This window comes from Neovison vison, chromosome 8 (assembly GCF_020171115.1).
Source record: "Neovison vison isolate M4711 chromosome 8, ASM_NN_V1, whole genome shotgun sequence".
Lineage (NCBI taxonomy): Eukaryota > Metazoa > Chordata > Mammalia > Carnivora > Mustelidae > Neogale > Neogale vison.
The window spans coordinates 72,286,017-72,303,910 of record NC_058098.1 but is presented as its reverse complement, the minus strand read 5'-3'; the positions used below and the strand labels follow the sequence as shown (position 1 = coordinate 72,303,910).

The following is a 17,894-nucleotide window of genomic DNA, read 5'->3' as shown; positions in this document are numbered from 1 at the left end:
ACTCCCACCTGGCTCCCCCATCAAGTCCAGACAAAGCTATAGGTGACTGATTCCAGCCACATTCTTTATAAGAGCAGGTTATTGTTCTCAGAGCATTTGAGAAAAGAACTTGTCAGCAGTTTGGACAACAACAAGTCATTGTCAAAGTAGCCTCCTTGATTACTCTGAGAAAAATATTTACGTAATTCTACAGTGAGTAAAATTCTTTCACATCCACTGCCATGCATCAAGAAAGTAAGAAGTTAAGAAGAAGAGTGGTCCATCTTAAATCTTTCGACTTTATTGCTAAAGGTGAGCTATTACCAGCTGCACATACTTCCTTCAGATGTGGTACATGGTTGTCTATGGCCATACCACCCTGAACGCGCCCGATCTCGTCTGATCTCAGAAGCTAAGCAGGGTCGGGCCTGGTTAGTACTTGGATGGGAGATGTGGTACATGGTGACTCTGGGAATCCCAGAAACTCTGCACTCCAAAGGCACTTCTACCAGTAATCCTTCTATTTGGGGCTCAGCCTGTGGCCCTTTGAAAAATTTTCAACACTGATAAGGGATCTAAATTAGGTGGACCTCGAATCTGAAAGAGTCCATAATGGAAACAAAGCCCAGTTGAGCTTCCTTCTCCTTCCATGCTTATTTGTGTCTGAGCAGCAGTCACACCGGCCTCACAATCCAGTAGCCAGGTAGAGGTAGATGGCAACGATTTCAGATATTCTTTGGGATGATGAACTACTTGCTTCAAGGCAAAGAAGAAACACAAAATGGATGAAAGAATCCAGAAGGGACCAGTAGGATTGAATACTTGTTTATTTCCTGAAGCCAGGATAAATGTTTATCATCACAGCCACCAAAGCAGGAAATTAGAAGGGGTTAGAGGTAAGTTTCCATTTGACTGGCACATCCTAATTCACACACACACACACACACACACACACACACACTTAGAAATGTTGTTTTGGAAATTTTTAGCATTGATTCCATTTCATGATGATCACTTGATGGCACAGAATTCAAGACAACTGGAAATCAACGTTCTTCATCACTGCCTTCATACTTCACTGAGGAACCTAAAGTGGTTAGGAAAAAAAAAAAAAAAAACCTCATGAATAAAGAAAGGTACTTTGACTAGAAGAATATACATCACAGGATTCATCTGGGTGCATTTTTTAAGTCAATATTGTATTTGCAGGCAATATTTCTTTCTTTACTGCTCTGCCTTCCTGGAGCTGACCTTTTGTATATGAAAGCTTATCTATTGATCTGTAAATAAGGTTTACACAATATTTTCTTGCCTTTGCATCCTGTCAATGTAATTCCCAGGCAGCTGGGTGTTGCTCTTTACTTCTCAATAAACCCTAATTCCATCTTAGCAAACCCTCCCCACAGCTGGGGAGGGCCGCTCCCCAACTGACAACCATCTTCTCCTCACATGCAGGCTTGTTAGACCCTCCTTAGGATCCCTGTTAGCAGTAGCCACACCATCTGCTTTCTCCAGCCAGGACTAATTCCAAGAGAGTCTTCGCTGGGACTCACCCTAGCAATTCCGGCTGTTTCCTCCCCATCCCTCCCCTAAGTCCCTCACTCTCTGGTCTGTATTCCTCTTTCATTTCCTTTAATAGGAGTAATGAAAGTCGCTTCTCAGATTATAAAAGCTGAACCAAATGTTGGACATCTCAAAGGACAGATGCTAGGGATTCAGGAAGCCACACAGAGTAGAGCCACCTGTCTGAGCTCAGGTGTTGGCTCCCGCTCTTCTTGGTTGTGTGACCTTTGGTAATAGCTTTACTTCTCTAAGTCTCAGTTTTCCTTTCTATAAACCAGGAATAACATTACCTACACCTCTGTTTTGTAGGAAAGAAGTTACTGAAAACAATGACTAACACTTAGAAAATTCTCAGTAAGTGTTAACAATTCTTATTAAACTCTTGACCCTGTCACTTACTAGCTAGGAAAGCTCACAGAGGAGACTTCATCTCTCTGTACCACAGTTCTCCCCTATGCTTAATAAAAACAAAGTGATACCTACCTTTTCAGATCGTTGCAAGGATTAATTTGCTGAGGATGGTGACAGTAGTGGTGATGGTGAATATTTTCCCACTCTGGTATCCCTAAAGTTTTTGGAAGCCTTTTTAACTTTTCTTTTGGAGAGAATCCACTGACCAGCATTCAAACATGGAAATACATCACTTGTGCTTCTCAAAGGAATAAGGCATCCTTCTTACTGAACTCCTGATATATCCAGAAAGGTCCTTCCAAACAAGCAAAACTGCATTATCCTTCAGAGTTCTAATGGAGAGCTCTTGACCTCCATTTCAATACTCCTTTTCAATACTCATTGTCCACAATATCTCTTGCCATCTCCTCAAAAACTAATTCCAGTTCTTCACATCACAGCTGGTTAGATAATGCGTCCCACTTTTATGCTGATTCACAGTTTAACACTTTTCCTCATTCTTTATTGCCTTTGAGCCTCCCAGCAATCCAAGAAGTGGGCAAGGTAGAAGTCCATGCATTTGCAGCAGTAGGCTGGCCTCGCCTGTAGTCCCTGAGTATGTGGCTCTCCTCACAGGAATGTGCAATGGCCCTACAAATTGGAGTATTCTGGGTGTACAGCAAAGGCTGGCTGACTGTTCTGATGACCATATGAATGTTCATTTTTAGAAGTTATGACAGCCATGTACATAGTAGAAAGGATTGGTGCCTGCCCTTTTCTCCTCCATCATTTTGGATGCCAATTGGCCAATAAATAAAAACTCATTCATTCAGTCTTTCAACAATCATTTATTGGGGTCCTACTATAGTCTAGGCTTTGTAGTAGTTGTTGGATATACAAAAGATGCCAAGACAGATGAAGCCTCTGCCCTTGTGGAACTTACATTCTAGCTGAAGAGATAATGTTCAATAACGTTAGGTGGTGTTCATGGTATAAAGAAAGATAAAGTAGGACAAGTAGGGGATAATGTTTTAAAAAGGTAGTGGTTGAGAAAGGATGGAGGAGATGGCCTTGTCAGAGAGTCAGGAGACATCTATGGACAAATCTCAAGGAGCTCAGTCTTTTGCGGAGAAAAGGCTAGCTAGCACCCATTAACTCCTGGCAATAACACATCTATCTGTAGAGCTGTGTGGTCCTTGTCATAAACAAGAGGACTGACCCCATGATTCAGGCTGGAGGAGTCAGGGGAAATGTCATGTGGGTAGGCAGCACTTAGCTGCAACCTAAGGGGTAAATAAAATTTGGAAAGATAGAAAAGAAGGAATTTCCTGTGGTTGGGGGGGGAAGAGATGAGCAAATACATAGAAGGTAAAAGGATCATGGAACAGGCAGAGGAGGGGGAGAAACGGAGTCCCAGCTAAAAAGAAGACACACACTGAAGAGTAGGACTGCATTAGGATAGACTGGGTTTGGTAAGATTAAAGAAATTAAGGCAGGGGAGTTCAGTCCTACTACCATAGTAAAGAGTAAGCTGTAAGAGATTTTAAGCAGCATAGTGACGAGATGACAAGGGTTTGGACTGTACGTTGACCAGGAGCAGAGTACAGACATACACTAAAGGGAGACCTGCTAAGAGCCAACTGCTATAATCCAAGGGTACAGTAATGATGGCACCTGGAGGCCTGGGGAGCCATGGTTCAACTGGGGACAGATTTCCAAAGAAGAATCATTGGTATGTGATTTACCTCTAGGTGAGACATGGACCCAAGTAACTGCAATGATTTTTGCCCCTCACTTCCAGTAACCCCCAAAGCCTTCCTTCTCCCATGCCCCCTCTAAGCACCTCACACATAGAACCATCCTCCAGATGGGACCAGAAGTCCTTTTACACAGGGGCTGGTGCTTATTGGAAAGAAATTATTAGCTATCTCCCTGGCTGTCAGTGTTGTAAGGATCTAAGGATGTTGTCATGGCGACAAAAATGGGCACAATGGAAATTATACAATTGCTTCTTTTATCAGTTAGGTGTCTTGCAGAGCCAACTACGCCTGCCATTGTCAATGCTAGGAAAATATGGTCAGATTTTCCTTCTGAAATGCTCAAGTTCAGGATGAGATTTCAGCCTGAGCCTGTCCACTCAAGGAGGGCAAGAACCTCCTCTTTGCTGAGGGCCTGATCATTAAGGAGGTGATGTTTTCATACTGCTCACCTCCTTTCCTCATTCCTCTAACCTGTTCACTGTGTTTTCTCCTACAAGAAGCCCAGGGATTTTCCCTCAGCAAGCTATTTCTTGATCCATCATGGTATATCAATACGTTCAGGGCTTGATGTTCTTCTTCCTAGAGGAATTTCTGTTTTTAAAAGAGAGGCATAGACAAGGCCATGTGAAACCCAAGGATTGATAATGATGGACTTCAGGTACGGAGGTTTCTAGAGAGAGAGATAAGTCCCAAAGGATCCACTCCAATAGCACCTAGGCAACCATACTTAACCCACGTGCAGAGTCTCTGAATTGTTTTTTTCATAGGATAGAGCTTCTCATGAAGTAGTTGTGTCCTCACCTCATTTTTTTTAAAGATTTTATTTATTTGACGGGGAGAGAGAGACAGTGAGAGAGGGAGCACAGCAGGGGGAGTGGGAGAGGGAGAAGCAGGCCTCCTACTGAGCAGAGAGCCCAATGTGGGGCTCAATCCCAGGACCATGGGATCATGACCTGAGCCGAAGGCAGACGCTTAACGACTGAGCCACCCAGGCACCCCTCACCCCATTAATTTTTAAATAAGCCATGTCGGTCATCACCAGAAGTCAAATGTACAGACAAGTCCAGCGAGGGGCCGGAGACAAGTCTCAGAAGAGCTGTGTGAAGCTCAGACTTGATTCCTTCCTCAGTGCTAGCACAGCTCCCACTTCTCCCAACAGTGATGGCTAATCCTTTTAGGGCTTAGTTTCTTTCTTTCTTTCTTTTTTTTTTTTTTTAAGATTTTATTTATTTATTTGTCAGAGAGAAAGAAAGAGAGAGTTAGCACAGGCAGACAGAGTGGCAGGAGGAGGCAGAGAGAGAAGCAGGCTCCCTGCTGAGCAAGGACCCCCCCCTCTATGTGGAACTCAATCCCAGGACACCGGAATCATGACCTGAGCTGAAGGCAGCCGTTTAACCAATTGAGCCATGCAGGTGTCCGTAGGGCTTAGTTTCTTCATCCACATAATGGACATAATATGCTTAATGAGGTAAATGAGAAGAGGAAACTGGACTACACATCCTCTAAGATCTCTTCTAACTCTCAAGACTAAACTGTGATCTTCACAAATCTGGGGCTCCCAGCGATGGTGCTGTCCTCAGTTCAGTATATTCAGACCCAGCACAAAGCGCCTTGTACAGAGGGAGAAATGCTCTCTGCAAGATGGGAAAACACAGCTCCCTGCAGAACACTGTATTTCCCAGACCAGTCTTCTCTTCCCCAGGATGCATGTGGACCTTTCAAGTACTGAGATCCTCTGGGTACATTAAGAACTTAAAGCAGCTATAGATTTACTCTTAAATTAGGAACAGCAGAAACTCAACTCCTGGAACTAAAGGACAGCCATAGGATCCATCCCAGTCACTTCAGTGCCACACACATGGGCACAGCCAGCCTCAGCAGACTCTGGGAAACACTGGAAGTGGGGCTGAGGCCTACAAGGCAGACTGCACTGGGCAACGCTGGAGCTGGACTGGGAGGGCCAGATCCCCAGCAGGGGCTGCCTCAGGCACAGGCAGGAGGAGCGACAACTCCAATGGCAAACCCTAATAGCATCAGGCAAAGCGCCACCTCCATGCAAGATGAACCCCTGCCTCATCTTCCATCACTGCAGTCAGTGTGGGGAGATTTAAATGCTGTTTGTGTCTTTTTCAGACCCTTTTACATTTGCAATTATCCCTGGGAGATGTCACAGATGCTTAAGAAATTAGAGCTAACACAGAACTCTCCCTAAGGATCAGGGCAGCCCATGGAGACTAGGATGGGCAGAGGAGGCTGGGGAGGGCAGCAGGGGCAGGCTGGACGATGACAGAGGGAGGGCGACACAAGAGAATTCTAGTTACCAGATTCTGTGCTACTCCAAGGTGGGGACTAGGTTGTCTTCATAGCTAGATCCCCAGGTCTGGGCATTAAAAACAAAAACAAACAAACAAAAGAAAAAGAAGGCACTCAGTTCTGCATTTTTCCTTATAGAGGATGTTGGCTGTTCAGCTCTCATGTACCTGGTTCTCACCTCCCTCTAATAGCTGTTGAAGGACACATTTTTCCTTTGTTGCCCTCATTTATCTCATCTACTTTCTCTTTCCCAATGTGTGTTCGTAGGCTGTCAGCTACAAACAAAGACATGAGAATGTAGGCATGTTCTAGTGGAAAGGCCCCGCTGTTCCCACACTCTAGACACGCCCATCTGGGAAGATGGTTCCCCCAGGCATGGGTTACAGAAGGAACACAGCCCAGGGGACTCACCAGGCAGCAGATGAAGTGGCTCAGGACTAGGGAGCAATGAAGTAGCAGAAAATGCAAAGTAAGGGATTCATTTCTGGGCCCCCACAAGGCACAAGGTTTGCACATAGTAGGCTCTTCATGAAAATGCAGGTCTGAGTTTGAAACTGTCTGGGTAGGAAAAGGGAAGGAGCTGCTGTTTTTAGAGGAATATCTGAGGCATTACGGAGTATGAACGCCAAAGTGACAAATGCTCTAAGGAAGAATATATTCATTGGTAGCAGACATTACAAAAATGTTCTGTTGTGGTTTAATCATGAGTTTAGTCATAGTGAACACCCTGCCCAAAATAAAAAAAAAAAAATGCTGAGTTCAGGAGGCGGAGAGCTCCTCCCTCACCAGTTTGGGTTTCAAAGCTAGCAGTGCAAGGAAGAGAGCAAGATGTTTAGGGGGCTATAGGGAAGAAATCAGGTACCCCCCAGCAAAGGTCACCCATTAAGGTTTCTCTGGACAAGGAACAAACCACAGGAGTCAAGTAGACACAGAGTCACTCGTCAGGACACCAAGAAGAGCCACAAACCCAGGTTCCAGTCCTATCAGTAACTTGTAAGCAAGCAACTAGACCCCTTTGGGCCTCAATGCAACGAGGAAAGAAACCATGCTCCTCTCTCCTTCTAAAAGTTGTCATAAAGAGGGAAAGGCAGGGAGAAGACGAAACACGTAGGAGACTGCTTTTAAAGTTTAAAGAAGCAACAAGAGCAAGAACTGCTAACTCGAAGAGGTTCTGATGGATGATACGGGGGCGGGTAACAGGAATCCTAGCATAGAAAGAAAGCATTTGCACTTGGTATAAGTTGATACAGTCTTACAAAAGCGCTGGGAGATTATTTTCTGATGACTCCATGTTATGGGTGGTTAATTTGAGGTTCATAGATGGTGATTGAATTGCCCAAACTCAGAAAATGGGATTAAGAAACAATCCTGGGGCATGAAAAATAGGGAAATTAGTGTTTATTGAGCATCTATTCATCTCATCGTCCCATCTTCCCAAAATAGCATGTGTGTATCTTGCTCAATTTACAAATGAGGATTTTGAAACTCAGAGATTATGTACTTGACAGAATGGAAGCCAGAAATGTCTGACTCCAACCCAGTTCATCTCACTTTCTGGCACACCACGGTGGGGAAGGTGTAGAGCACAGATGAAGCCAACATAATGTACTCGGTGTTCTGAGTACAACATTGACACCTTATTAATGTTTGCCATTTGGAACTTGTGATCATCTACTCAGGCTAAGTCAGAGTATATCTAAGAAATAGCTTCCTAAATAATTAATGTTAGAAATGAGTTGTGAGGAAGGGTATGCAAACTGTTTAAAATATTAACTCTTTTGTGACTCCCCTATGTATTTTAAAAGTAACTGCTTGCCACAAATTGGTAGTTTGATTAAAGTTATTCTTACACTGGCATCCAAACAGGTCCCAAAAGGTTGCCACTTGGCAATGCTCTATTGGCAGTGAATCTAACCTAGAGAGAACTTTAGGTTTTAAAAGTCCTTTATGTAGCCAATGTGCTATAATGGAAAGAACATCACAGGAAAAGCACAGGAGCCAGAGTGCTGAGTTCAGATGCTATCTCTTCTACTTTCTAGCAGACAAGCCAAAAAAACAGAGGCTTCAAAACTTTCAGTTACCCAAAAATGGAGCTAATACTACCTTTCTTCTAGAGTGTGGGCAGGACTAAAGGACTTCAATACAGGAGGGCCTTTAAAATGTTGCCTAACCTTTGCCAAGGTAATTGGTAAGTTTTAACTATGATTCTTTCTGGCTTGAGTCTAGAAATTTGAGTGATTTTTTTTATACTACCTGTGAGCACTGTAAGATGAGAATCATAATCATGCTCATTTCAGAAACTCACTGCCAGGTCACATGCGATAACATACAATAGCTTTGTGAATCATATGTGCTACACAGGTGTAAGGCAAGGGCTTTTCCAGTCTTCCCTTCATCAGAGAGGCCCGGGTCAGAACTGTGACCTATGTTACTTCATAGGTCTTCAGTTACTTCCCCAAGAGTAGTCCTCTGGTCTACTGTCACTGTAGCCAGCCTCTCACTTGGCCTGAGTCAGACACTGGTCACTACGTCCCCCCAAGCAGGAAACTGCTATGAAACTACCATACGGTCTTCTTCAAGCTGCTTTCTCAACATACACGAGGCAGCCAGAAGTGCCCACACTTGTTCATGGAGGGGCAGGGGAAGGGCATATTCACAATCATCCCCAGAAGCCCTTCTCCCAAGGTCTCTACACCATTTTCCTGTTCAGTTTGCATGAGAGGTTAAGAACTATGTAACTGGAAGGTAGCATCTCTCATCCTTTGGTGTCTCAGGCAAAACCAACATGGATATTCTATTTCACCGAGATGTGCCCTAGCTAAGGATACAAAGGTATCCTACAGTGTGCTCAAAATTGAAAGCACAAAGAACATCAACAGCGACAGCTAGCTGCACAATTAGCCCATCATAAACTTTTTTTTTTTTTTTCATTCAGGCCTGTTTTGTCTACAATTTTTCTTCAGTTTAGTTCCCTTGATTCAGTTTGCCACTAGAGCACATGATTTCCTTGTACCCACACACGGTACTTTAGAGGTTAATTGTTGGGCTGAGAGCATGAGTCTTATTACGTGGCAAACATGTCTATACAGTTACAGAGGAGTTACTCTGAGTCTCTTACCTTCTTCAGATGCAAGTAGAAAGTGAGCCAAAGTTCACTTGACATAATGATCCCTACTTGGGTTCAGCTAACTTCCTAGAATGGCTTCTAGAACTCAGAGAAACATTTTGCTTACTAGTTACCAGCTTATCATAAAGAGATATAACTCAGGAAGAGCTAGATGGAAGAGATGCACACGTAGGGCAAGGTGTGGGGAAAAGATTCAGAGCTTTTAAGCCTGCCACTCTCCCCACGTCTCCACCAACGTAGAACTTCTGCACAAGGAAGCGGGACAAACATGAAATATTTGTTTATTATAAATTACAGTATCATGGTCCTCATGAAGAAACCCTCCCGGGCATTTAGTTGAACACATTTCCAGAGGTAAGGAATGGAGTGCTTAGCTATATAGTCCATTCATTCATCTGTGGGCAACCTTCATAATGAAGGACCATCACTCATTATGCTAAACCTGATAATGTTAACAGCACCAACTTTATAGAGTCAGAAAGAGGTGGATTTAATCTCTAGCTCTGCCCTCCTTATGTGTGGCTTTGTGAAAATTACTGGACCTCTATCAGCTGAGCCTCCTCAGCTCTGATGTGAGGATGATAATGATACCTGTCTCCCCAGGTAGAGAAGAGGAATAAATAAAACGATCAATGTTAAGTGCTTGGTGGTGCCCGGTGCATAGGAAATGTTCAATAAATGTTGACCATTATTATTATTAATCCTATACCTATCTAGAGCAACACAACACTAATCTATTACCATTTCCACCTGGCACCCCTTCAGAATTATAGGCTTTTCTTTCCAAGCAAAATATCCTACACATTGGACAATATGGTCTTGCTTCCTCACCCCATCCCAGAAAAAAATAAGGCAAGCATACATCCCCAAATAACCTTATTTACAAAGTAGATACATATATGATTGCAGTATTAATGTATACATGACAAAATATATGCAAAAAGTATTTTAAAGCATGAAACCAAGATGAATATAGGTTTTTACATCTTGTCTCATTATATAATATTTTATATGACACAAAAGCCTATTTTGCTCTAAGTATAATAAAAATATTTTAGAGAAAGCAATGTCCTAGGATATGCTTCATTATTTTTTAATCCTTAGTTTTACACTGGAAAAGCAATTCACAGGTTGTATCAATACTAGATTTCAGGGGCTGTCAAAGCTGAAAACCAAGTATCACTAAAATAAGTAGATCTCAGAGAAGACAAGCCTACAGCAGTACTCTGAGTCATCAGACTCAGTGGTTCAACCCTATACTTTCATGCTAATGTTTTTATGACATTCAGCTAGGAAATTTTCTTCCCTAGTGTCAATCAGATGTTCTTACAAACTACCTACAAGGTATTGCATTTTTATATTTCCAGTGAATGTATTCAAAACCCAATGAAAAGGCAAACAGGTGAGAAAGTTGTGTTTTCATATTTTTAAAATGTATAATATGAGAATTTTAATGATGACATGCATCATTTTCTGCAATAAATGAACTATTTCTATTCTTTTTTTTTCCCAGATGGTCTCTACATAGCATAGATTTCTTTCAAATGCATTGTTCCCCCCCCCATTATTAATATATCATCTTTCCCTTAAAAAGACAAATCAAATGTGCCTAATTTTAATATCTGCTCTGTAGCATATTTCTGAAGTCATTTGTTATCACAGAAAATAACCAATTTGGATTGCTTGTATTTTTGTTAAAAATAGTCGACTAAGTCTTCAATTTTGTCAACTCTTTGCAGTAATTTTCCTTGAAATGACCCACAAACCTCTAGGTGATAATACAATCAGGACCCAGAAACTACACAGACTCAGACACACAAGAAAGTTGATTCAGGCACATTTATCAGAAGTAGCCAAAGGAAATTAGAGGAGGCACCAAGAAGAATCTGGGAAATGTAGCTAGAGCTTCCTGGTGTTGCAAGAGGGTAAAAGGAGATTCGGGCAGCAGATCTCAGACCAGTCCGCTCTGGCATCGTGGAGGTCCCACAGTGACAACTCTTGACCCAGACGTGGCAATGGCATTTCAGTACCCAAGAGAACTGACAAAAAACGAACAAACAAACAAACAAGACGTGGTCTAGGTCCTAGGGGAACCAAGAAATCAGGAATGGTCTCAGTACAACTGGAATACAAGGCTGGAGAAAGACCAAGAACAGTGCCTGAATATGGTGCTAAGGTGTCGTGTAAGGAGTATCAAGACAAAGGATCAGAGTCACAGAGATATCAACTAACACTTTTAAAACCACACATCTTAAGAAATGGTACAGGCAGGACTTGAACCCAGATCCTCTAGCATTGGAGATGCTAGTTTCAAAATCTTTGCTCTCTGCCCTAAGAAGAAGATCAAGGACTGATTATTAAGACAGGATATTAGGTCAAAACAGAATATGCAGCCATGTTAACAGGACTGAGCTATTTAAAATCCTGATGTTGGGCTCATAAATTCTCCACCACCACCACCCATCCTGGATTACTAAGTCTATTTTCCATGGAGGCTGAGGGGAATTTAAGCTGAGTATAAGTTTAATGGATCCAGTTCTGAAGTTACAAGACAGGGGAGCAGGAAACCAGGCGCTCCACTATCTCTTGTAATTCCCTACACAAAGTCATTGCACAGAGAAACTGAGGCTCTGAAAAAGCAGCTGAACTACTCAGTATTATCCAGATGGTAAAAGGAAAGGCATTCAAGTCCAGGGTCCCTAATCTTAAGTACAAGCCCTTTTTCTTTGTACCACAGCTTCTTACACACTGCCATCTAACTCCAAGATTGTGGAATTCTACACCTAATCAATCCAGTTAGGATTGCTAACTGGCATCTTATATAGTGGTGACGTATGTAAAGATGCAAATTCTCAATTGGTAAGACTGCAGTAAATAGAAATCTCCGTATCAGTGAACCCAAGGTAAGAAGTCTTTTCATGTGTTAACCAAGCACAGTCTACTCTCCTGCTTATCTGTTATCAGATGATTATCTATCTTCCCCCAGAGTGGTGGAGAACACTAAATAATATAATTACATATGTAAAAAGAAAAAAAAAGACCTTATCATGGTAAATCAATTAGAAAGTAGAAAAAGAAGTTCAAATTCAAACACTCAGCTTTAGCTTCTAGGAAATGTGCAAAAATTATAGACCCCTAACCTAAACCCATAATCAGCAGTATACCTTCCTAACTCAAATCTGCCTAAAGCATCTCAATCGGCCTTCCAGTCCCTGACATGAACTCTATTTCAGCCTCTGTTCACAGGTTAAAAGAGCTGATTTGCACAGTCTCAGAATTGATCATTCCCTGCCATAGTGGATTTGGGGTGAAATACAGATAAAGAATAGCCTTCTTGGCCAGCATGTGTGATGGAGACGGTCCTTCTTTCCTGACTTTTCTCAGTTCGGTATGCAGTAGGGTCTCAACTACCACTCGGTTTGTCCTGACCAAACCACCACTATGAAGCCCAGTGTTATGGGATGGTAAAAACATGGGCTACCTCTGCTCAGAGAACCCTCAAGTCATACTTCACCTTTAAGCACCTTAAAGTGATTTCCAGTCACTTACCCATCAAGTCCACATTCCCCTACATAGCTGTAAAATCCTTAGCATACTACCTCCTCCTTACCTTTCTGTTCCATCTTCCTCTGTTCCCCCATGGCCCTCCCGTGAATGAGCCATATGCATTCACTTCTCTCATTCAGGCCAATAAAGCTCTATACTCACTCAGAAATCTGGTTTTCTTTTCTTTCTACAAGAAGCCTGCCCCGACTCTTCCAACCCACATTGTTCTCCCCTTCTCTGAATTCTTAAGACACTCAATGAATAACAGAGTTTGCACTACACCAGTCTGAGTATTTCATCTGTACTAACCCAAACTCACTTTCTGAAGCTGGGGGATGATCTTTGGTATCCTCTCTTGGATGGGACAGAGGCTGTATGGAAGGAAGGCATATGGTCCAAAGCAATACAAGTAAGAACACACACGGTTTTGGAGACAACAAATCACCAGCACTTTTGAAGATTAATAAAAACACTAACAATGTTTACAATGATGAGCCTCAGAGCTCAGAGCTGTGGGGTCACCTGTCCATAAAAGGCAAGTATAGCACTTGCTTCGGCAGCATATATACTACAAGACAAGTGCATTATCTCATTACGTGGCAGCACACAGTGGGAATTGTTCCCAGCAATAGAAGGAACCTCACTAAGGTCACCCCAACAGAAGTGGAGTCCATTTCCATTATGGTAACCTAAACATTAGTGACAGTTCAGCATGAAAGTTGTTAACACCAGCTCAGAACATGCAACTTGCTGTTGAGAGGGCTAACTGCAAGTTTTCTTTAGAAAATCCTTTTGCAGAACTTAAATTTGCTGACAATTTACCCTCAGGCCTTTCCTGTTTTTGAAGATAAACCACAGTTGAGTGAATCAAAATAATTTTGCAGCAAACAGTCATTTGACCAAAGCAAACCCATTGAGACATAGAGCTCCTGGGTTATTACCCACTTCCAGCCTCCATCAGACATGAATTTATTGATCAAAGGGGAAAAATGAATTGAAAACTAAGTGTTCATCCGAACTCCATTTCCTGAGTTATCTTGGGGTTATGGAGAGTCTTAGCTATAAACTTATCACCAATAATCCATCTCACTAGATGGTCACTAGATCTTCTTAAGTGTCTTAAACCTAGCACTACTGGAATAATTTGAACCATTTTGCTGTGTGTTTTCTATAAAAACCAAAGATTTCAATGTGCAACTATAGACATTTATAGATATCCCGTAAGTTTTTTGGCTTCAGAAGCTCATGCTACTGATATTAAATAACGTACCATTCTCATTGACAATCAAAACTCTTCCCTCTTTCAATGTTGTAAAAGTCATAATCATTCATTAAGAGAGAGAGAGCCAGGTTACTATCTATATTATGTCAAATCCATCAGGTGTGATGAACACAGGTAGTGAATGATTCCTTTTCTATGCTCATCTCTAAATAGCACATAGCACATTGCCTGGCCTGAATAACATCAAGCATATTATATGTGCCAACCACTGTGCCAACACTGAGTTTTCAGGAAAAACATGATTTTTGCACTCATGCCATTCACAATCTAGTTGAAGAAACTGATACTGAATAAACACAAAGTGTATACTTTAGAATTTTGATGGGTGCTAAGAAGAAAAAATGCTAAAAAAGACATGATTATACTGGGAATAAATCAGAGGCCTTAATTTAAACTGGCAGTTGGGGAGTTCTTCACTGAGAAAATGACATTTGCAGTTGACCCCTGAAGCATCGGTTGAGAGGGACTTAGCAAGGTGTGGGTGGTAAGCCTTCCTTATAAAGCATGTGTGAATACCAATTTAGTGTATCTGAGGCAATGAGTGAGAGCCACAGATGCTACAGGGCAGGGGGAAGATGGCATGAGATAGGGTTCGAAGAGTAAGAAGTGCAAATTTTACAGTGGCATCAGTAGTGTTGGAAGAAATTGTATGCAATGAGGAAATCTTTTGATAATGGAGTCAAAGAGGATTTTGAGGTGTATTGATATTGGGGAGTGAGGGTGAAGAAGCCAAGTTTAACTGTCACATTTGTAACACACAATTGATAGATGGTAGTGCTATTTATGAGGAAGAACTGAGGAGGAACAGTTTGGTCGAAGTGAAGAGGGAAAAAAATGTAGTTTGCTATGCATTCAGAAGAATATATAAAGAAACTCTAATTAGAGATGGACTAGAGCAGTCAGAAGTCAAGTATGAACCTAAAAGTCATCAACATACTGGTAGTGCTTAAAGCAATTGGAAAGGAGATCTTCCCGGCAAGATTATAAAGAAAAAAGGCAAAAGGCTCGGAGTGGGGGGGGGGGGGCAAAAAGAAAATAAAAAGGAGTAAGAGGAACAACAGAAGAGTGCAAAATGACAGAAACTAACAGGAAAGGGGGAAAGTACTAAATTTTCCTAAAAGATGTTTAAAAAAGAATTTAAATTTCTCATTAGATTTATTGGTTATGGATTGGTGCATTTGGCATATAATAAAGTAGTTTTGGTGGAGAGACATACCATGAAGAAACTTGGGAGGAGGCTGAGGGGAATGGGATAGAAGAAAATGAAGACCATAGATACAGACAGCTCTTTCTAGAAACTTTACAGTAAGGGAAAAAAGAGAAACAGAGCAGGCTAGGCTGCAACTGAAGACAGGTTTGCAGAGTAAAGGGTAATAGCAGCCATCAGGGAATCTATATAAATGCAAGATTCAGTGCAAGCTGGAATTTGTCTTAGCCTAGGCACTCTAAAACATGTCTGAGGAAGGACTTACATGGGAGTAATTTATTTTTTTTTATTTTTATTTTTTTTAAAAGATTTTATTTATTTATTTGACAGAGAGAAATCACAAGTAGATGGAGAGGCAGGCAGAGAGAGAGAGAGGGAAGCAGGCTCCCTGCTGAGCAGAGAGCCCGATGCGGGACTCGATCCCAGGACCCTGAGATCATGACCTGAGCCAAAGGCAGCAGCTTAACCCACTGAGCCACCCAGGCGCCCCGGGAGTAATTTATTTTTATACTCCAACCCAGAGAAAGCGGTTGGATGACTAAAGAGAAGAAAGCAAAGAGGGAGAGCCAGCTCAGGAATTTATCATCAGCTCACCACCACCAGTAAATGGGGTTCAGTCATGCTAGAGTCCCTCTTAAGTGTCATTTAGGATATATTCAGAATTCTTCACCCAAAGAATGGAAGAGAGGAGTTGATCACTAGTCAAAAGTCACTGTATGGTGTATCAACCTCTTTGCACTGCCTGATTTGTACATGCCTCTGAATGGTAGAGCAGATTCATTTGAGCGCCCCACTCAGATGTGGCAGAGAAGTCCAAGGCAGAAAATGAGACAATCAGTATAACTCCAACAAGTATCTGCCAAGTTAAGTCCGTATGTAACTAGTTGCTATGGTAACAGCTAGAGTAAAAGATGGACCAAGAGGATGTGAAGCAGAGCACAAAGGTGTCTGATAGAATGTCTACCTTGATATTCATGCACTCCACATCTTTTCCAGGCTAGAGAGATGAAACACATTATGTCTAGTTCATGACAGAGTTGGCACGTAGGTTCTACAGATTCCTGGCCTCAAGACTTCCCTGTGTCAGTTTAAGATTAATTACTCTAGGTAGCAGTGACACTAGAAAAATAAATTAACTGAATAATTTTTATTTTTTCTTGGTGACAGATTCAAGCAATGTTTTAGAAACATCAACCAATTAACTCAATATTTTATGTTCACATACTACATTCAAAATCTGAACATAGTCATGTAGATTGTCAGAGAATATTAAATATGGCCCTTGCTTTGGTATCTCATTAAGCGAATAGTATTTAGACACACGAGAAGAGATCTAAAAACAGCAGAAGATTAGATATGATTAAATAACAAATGGGCAATAGGACTGTGTCAAGCTAGTATATACTTATTTATGGCCATGTTTCTGTTTAGAATGAGTAGAACCTCAGAGATTTGGAAAGCAACTACGAAAGCCATTTGTTTTGGTAGAAACATCAAACCCCCCATATTAGCAGAAACCATATCTGGGTAGACAAATTAAAGGTGATTTTACTTTCTTCTGTAAATGTTCCCATACTTTCTTTAATTCTGATAGTAAACATGTATTACTTTTATATTCAAAGAGTTTTTTTTTACATAACCAGGGATGTGAAACAACTAGAATACTCATACATTGCTGATGGCAATGCATAATGGTGCAGCCACTTTGGAAAACAGTTCGGCACTTTCTAATAAAGTTAAACATACATTTACCATACAACCCAGATATCCTGCTCATAGGTATTCACACAAGATAAAAAAATGTTCCCTCTCTCCCTCTCATATGCACACACACATGCATGTACACATGCTTACACACCACCATCACCACCACAAATGTTTAAAGCAGTTTTTTAAATTATTACAAAAACAGGAAACAAACTACATGTCCTTCAATTGGGGAATGGGTCTGCTCTGGTGCATCCATACAATGGAATACCGCTCAGCAATAAAAAAAAACAATGAACTATTGATACATACAACATGATGGAAGACTGTCAAATGCATTAAACTGTGAAAGCAGTCAGATTCAAGAAGTTGCATAATACATAATTGCATTGCTGTAACATTTTAGAAGAGGCAAAATTATAGGAACAGAACTGATCAAAACAGAGGAGGACCAAATCAAGGGCTGTTGAGTAATCAAAAGAATTGACCAAGATGGATTCTATGTGGATCATTGAGAACCAAGAGGGAACAAAATCTGAGAACCATTAGAGAAGCCACAGGCAGAATTCACTGACTCTGAATATAGAAGCAAAGATAGCACAGTCGACTCTAGAGTCATAAACCCAAAAGGACACACGAACCTTCACATTGTTCACTTGTACCATGGATCATTCTTTAGATTGCAAGTGATCAAGACCAACTCTGGCTTGAGTAAGCCACATAGAGAAGAAAAATGGTGGTGAGGAGCTATTAGGATTTTCTAGAAGGAAACTCTCATGTGCCTTGAAAATCTTCACCATTGCTGTGGCAGCAAATTTCAATCAGCTGAAGACAGGCGCAACTGGACATCATCTGGCCCAGCCTTGCAGACCTCTCATTTCCTGTGCTGGATCTCCTCACTCACTGGGCACTCATTCAGCATGTAAGCCATTAAGTAGGGAGTTAACCCCATGGAAACACATCTGACCAATAGGAATAGTAGTCCATGACTAAATGTTTCCTCTTCTTTCCCATTCAGAG

General features: G+C 41.6%; 1 protein-coding gene across 2 annotated transcripts in view; it reads left to right on the top strand.

Moving 5' to 3' along the window:
• Nucleotides 1-17,894, top strand: part of FSHR (follicle stimulating hormone receptor) — a 164,571-nt gene that overhangs the window by 124,179 nt on the left and 22,498 nt on the right. The gene's annotated exons all lie outside the window — the stretch shown is intronic.